This window comes from Drosophila willistoni, unplaced genomic scaffold (genome assembly GCF_018902025.1).
Source record: "Drosophila willistoni isolate 14030-0811.24 unplaced genomic scaffold, UCI_dwil_1.1 Seg208, whole genome shotgun sequence".
NCBI classification, from domain to species: Eukaryota; Metazoa; Arthropoda; class Insecta; order Diptera; family Drosophilidae; genus Drosophila; species Drosophila willistoni.
The window spans coordinates 95,938-101,937 of NW_025814174.1; the positions used below are offsets into that span (position 1 = coordinate 95,938).

Consider the following 6,000-nt stretch of genomic DNA (forward strand, 5'->3'; position numbering starts at 1 on the left):
TTATCTAACTTCCCATTTATTTCGCAATTTGCAAGCTGTAAATTTGCTAGCTGACCTTGACACAGAGAATGATCAAAACGAAGATGACGACGATGAGTGCGAAAGAGATGGACAAGACGAAGACGAAATGTTGTCAGTAGTGAGCGACGAAACGAATTTTAGAACAGCTGCAACAACGAAAATATGCGAAACAAAAACGAATAGGGCAAACTCTACAGTCGTGGCCAACAATATTGATACGCAAGGTGCAGTGAATGTCAACATGCCACCACCGAGGTTCGCTTTGAGTTTTCGGGACGTTGAAGACTCTTTACGACCTTTCCATGGCGATGAAAATTTATCAGTTGAAGTATGGATTGAGGATTTCGAAGACATGGCTGACTTGATGCAATGGATAGTTTACAAAAATTTGTTTTTGCTAAAAGAGCTATTAAAAGACTTGCTAAAATGTTTATTCTGAGTGAACGCGGAATTAAAATTGGTCGACATTGAAAGAATCACTTTTAAATGAATTTAAAACAGTAATAAATAGCGCGGAGTTACATAAACAATTGTCAGAACGGAAAATAAAGAAAAGTGAAAGTGTTCAAGAATATTTGTTGAAAATGAAAGAGATGGCATCACGGGGTAATATAGAGAACAGTGCTCTTATGCAGTATGTAATTGACGGAATTAATGACTTGAGTATGAACAAAGCAATATTGTACAATGAATAACCTAAAAGAGTTTAAAGAGAAAATAAAATGTTATGAAAAAATGCGGGAAAAGTCAAGTAATCAAAAAAGTGAGTCTAAGAACGTTCAAATCAAAAAAGAAAGTGTAATGAAATACGAAAATAAAGAAAGTGGTGTAAAATGCTATAACTGTGGGCAAAAAGGACATATATCTGAGAATTGTGACAATAAGAGTAAAGGAAGAAAGTGTTTTTGGTTGCGATAATTTTGGTCACATAGCAAAAGACTGTCCAAATAAAAAGCCTGAAAATAGCACAGATGTTCGTAATACTAATAAAATATCAGCTGATCATTTGTTTATGTGTAAAGAAGTATCAATCAACAATGAAAAGTGTATAGCCTTGCTTGATACTGGTAGCAAAATATAATATCGTAACGGAAACAATTTATAATCGTTTGAAAAAACCTAAGCTCGCTAAAGTTGATAAAGTTCTATACGGTTTCGGAGATAAAAAGAGAGTGGTACCTATCGTTCGTTTACGGGAAGGCTTTTCGTAAGCCAAGAACAGTTTGATTTGGTTTTTTTAGTGGTATCATCTGAATTCCTAGATCATGAAGTGATTTTGGGAGAAGACTTTTGTAAGCAAGCGAAATAAAAATCAATCGCGATGGCGTACAAATCGGGAAATATAATGATGAAACGGAATTAAGTTCGGTAATGAGAATAAAGGTCGAAAAACGACGAATTGACATTGACTCAAATGCATCGAAAAGTACAAAGTGCGAAGTGAACGAACTTATCAAAAACTATAAGCCGGAAAATTTAAAATTGACAAATGTTGAAATGCGTATTGTTTTAAAAGACGATAGTCCAATTTATTCGAGACCACGCAGATTCGCTTTTGCTCCGAGTCTGAATTCAGAGTCCGGTCGTATTAGTAAAAAAAACGCGATGGCACTCCACGTCTGTGCATTGACTACAGAAGAATAAACAAGGTAATAGTAAAAGACCATTTTCCATTACCCTGATTGAAGATCAATTGGATCGGCTACAAGGAGCAACGGTTTTCAGCACAATCGATTTAAAGAATGGATTTTCCATGTAGATGTTGAAAAAGAGAGTCGAAGATTCACCTGTTCGTTACACACAACGGACAGTACCAGTTTTTAAAAGTTCCTTTTGGATTGACGAACTCCCCTGGGGTATTTCAGAGACACGTTAATGCCATTTTTCGTGATTTAACCCGTGCTGGTACGGCTATCCCATACGTCGACGACATTATAATCCCTGGTAAAACTGAAGAGGAAGCCGTCTCCAATCTGAGAATGTTTTGAAGCGATGTGAAGAATATGGTTTAGTCATTAACTTAAAGAAATGTTGCTTTTTGAAGAGAGAAATAGAATTTTTGGGGCATACTATAAAGAATCAGAAGATATGTATCTCAGACGCAAAGACCAAAGCTGTAAACAAATTTCCTATGCCGATGAATCAAAAGCAGCTCCAAAGTTTTCTTGGCCTGGTTGGTTATTTTCGCAAGTTCATTGCAGATTTTTCGATTATAGCCAAGCCCTCTTACTGATTTATTAAAAAAACGATGCAAATTTTAGATTCAATGAGAGTCAGATAAAATCTTTTTAATTTGCTAAAAAAATTGATAACACAGAAACCTGTTCTGCAAATATTTAACCCCAAGTTTGAAACAGAAGTACATACAGACGCATCGATTGATGGCTTCGGAGCAATTTATTACAAAAGTTACCGATGATAAAGAATTGCACCCTGTATACTACATGAGCAAAAAGACGACTGAAGCGGAAAGAAAATTCACTAGCTACGAATTAGAGATTTTGGCGGTAGTTGAAGCATTTCGTAAGTTCCGAGTTTACCTTCTAGGTATGCATTTTATAGTTATAAGCGATTGTAATGCGTTTGCAAAGACGATGCATAAAAAGATGTGTGCACTAGAGTCGCACGATGGATTCTTGAGATCCAAGAATTTGATTTTGATGTTGAGCACCGTGCAGGAAATCGTATACGTCATGCGGATGCGCTTAGTCGCTACCCCGTTATGATTATAACAGAAGATTACATACACAGTAAATTAAAGAATGCCCAAGCACAAGACGACCAATTGAAGGCCATAATCGATATCCTTGCTCAGAAAACTTCTCATAACAACTATTTTATGAAAGCTGGCATACTTTATAAGTTGGTTGATGATGAAGAACTAATTGTAGTTCCTCTACTCTGCAACGGGAAATTATTAAGCATGCTCACGAAAGAGGTCACTTTTCTGTGAAAAAGACGAAGGAAATAATTGCAAAGGAGTACTATATCCCAAAATTAGATGAGAAAATACAACACCAAATAAGATGCTGCATTCCATGCCTAACACTTAATCGAAAGCTTGGTAAAAAAGAAGGAGAACTGCATCCACTGCCGAAAGAAGAAACTGCCTTTTCAGACGTTCCACATCGATTTTCTTGGACCCTTAGAGTCAACTCACAAGCAGTATAAGCACATTCTTGCAGTTATCGATGGCTTTACAAAATTTTGCTGGTTGCACCCGACGAAAACGACATCTACGAAGGAAGTAATCACAAGACTACAACAACAAAGTTTAATTTTTGGAAATCCAGTTCAAATTATTTCTGACAGAGGTTCTGCGTTTACTTCTGACGAGTTTAAAGAGTATTGCAAGGCAGAAAATATCGAACTTCACGCAGTTAACGACTGGTCTTCCACAAGCGAACGGACAAGTCGAACGCCTTAACGCTGTTATTATATCCGTGATGTCAAAGATTTTCTATAGAGGACCCTAGCAAAATGGTATAAGTTTGTCGCAAAGTACAACAACGATTAACTCAACGTACAGCAGAAGCACAACATTCAACGCCGTTCGAACTACTGATTGGTACAAAAGATGCAACAAAAGACGACCTTAAGCTGAAAGAAATAATACACGATGAGATGATTCAGATTTTTTAACGACAACAGAGATGATCTACGGAATATAGCGAAGCAGCAGATCCTTCGTATGCAAGAAGAAAATAAGAAGACCTACAACTTACGTCGCAGACCTGCTTCCATATACAAAGTCGGTGATCTGGTAGCTATTAAAAGAACCCAACTTGGAGGAGGTTTGAAGCTGAAGCCCAAATATTTAGGTCCAGTACCCGCATTACCATGGTAAAGGCCAGAGATACATACGACGTGGTCAAAGATACATTGTTCAACGATGGTCCTAGGCGAACTACGACTTGCGCTGCCTATATGAAGCCGTGGGTTCCCTGTGACATAGACGACCAGGATGCATTCGAGGCGAATGCATACTAGGATGGCCGAGTTGTGGGATTGGTCTGGCAACTCTGCTGAGCGGGCGAATTGAGCTAAAGACGAGCGAAAGACGGGCAGTCGAACCGAAGAGACGAGCGAAAGCGGTTGCAAAAAAGACGAAAGACGAAACGACGCGAAGCAGCAAAGACGACTAATTTCCAACTAAATCTAATTAAATAATCAAATAAATAGTTTTACATTAAAATAAACTTAAATACTACAAATAAATATATTAAATAGACAAATTCCTACATAATATAGCCCTGCAGCGGCGATTGCAAATGCGAGTCAAGATGCACGGGAAAGATAGATAGAAGTGTCCCGAACAAATGTCCGTGAGACGAAAAATTGGTTTTCGCAAATGTTTCTGCTGCATATCGAGAAAGCGACAACGATCACTAGTCACAGCATAACCATAACTGATATTCAGCGGATCACGATAGTGATCCAATATATTTTATCCACTACCTTAAGTTGTTTAAGAAACTGATTGCGTAGACTCCTAATGTGATCATTCTCATAAGTCATAACTAATATTCTTAAATTTGCCTCGATTATTGTCCTGAACCGTATTAACTTGTCGTTGTGGTGGAGACGATGTAAAATAGCTGGTCATCTTTGAAATATACATATTAGACGAGATGAGACCCATGGCAAAGAGTACAATATACAGATAGCGTATTCGATGTGTCGGCGTCTTAATAATATAAATAGGAGCACTATAGGTCACAGTGCATATGGACTGAAGAAATGCAGCACTAAAATCTCGCGGACGTATGGGTGAACACCACCAAATGGCAATGGTTATATAAAGAACCGAGAGTAATAGTAATATCCAGGCGCTATTTTCCAATGCTTCACGTATATAAGCTTCAGCCGGTGATTGATTGCGATATGGGACCATGATACACCAGTCATTTATGCCAATGGGATAGCTATAGCTAACCGAATAGTTGCCAACCATGTCCGTGAATGAATGTATCAATGTCTCATACACACCATGAGCTACCAATTCCAATAGATTGGGTAAATTCAAAGACATTGACATATTTCCGCTTGTGTCCAGAATGCGAGCATTTACGAACTTAAGAAATCCCATTATCCTCATAATTATCCTCATAACTGTTTGTTGGCCTATCCGACTTGAATACCCGTGGCAAATCATAGAGTATTGGTGTCTTTAGCACATATTCCTTCATATCCCTACTATACTTTGTAGAAAAATTCATCTGCCTTCCAGGAGTCTGTCTTATTTACTATTGATGGTGTGGGGTATGGTTCCAATAGATAGACATTGTTCTGTAGTGTAATCAGTACAGTATTTAAAATTGTTTGCTCCAAACCCAATCAAAAGTATTGTTAATATTCTTAGAGAATTGTGTTAGGGCATCAAAGTCCACATAAAACTCGGCAGTGCTGAGTTTTGGAAACAATATGAAAAGGGTTTTCAGCCAGCGTATTCCTCGTAATTTCTGGGCAGCTAATTCCATAATGGGATCATCACGTTCCGTTGTATAGATCATAACCAATGAGGGTGTACTTATTAGCTCTACCATGGGCATTGAGGCATGATAGTTTCGGGTGAATATTAAATTCGGTGCCAGCGGAAAATGTATACAAAATTCACGAAAGAAATCGAGTGAGTTTTCATTCTGTAAGTCCAATCTCTCCGAAATGTAGAAAATGAAATTCTTAAAGTGATACAATTCATTGATGCGTTCCACAATGTCTATAACGAATGAATTGCTAACCAACTGAACAGTGGCTTCTCCGGTTCTATTCGCCGCTACTGCTGCATTGTTGTCCACCGTTTGGCCCGGACGATGTTCGTCCAATATGAGCTTGGCCGTGCGATTATCCATTGCCCCCACACGGATTGACAGTTGACAACTAAATGATTGAAATTGGCGCACTTCAACTTTGTGACGTTACTGACAAATTCGCTATGACGATTTTATTGACTGACTATAAAAATTGTTTACGACCTTG

General features: G+C 38.1%; 1 pseudogene; it reads right to left on the minus strand.

Moving 5' to 3' along the window:
• The window catches only part of LOC124461100, a 27,918-nt pseudogene extending 22,045 nt beyond the window's left edge, over positions 1-5,873 (minus strand).
• Positions 5,874-6,000: the final 127 nt, after the last annotated feature.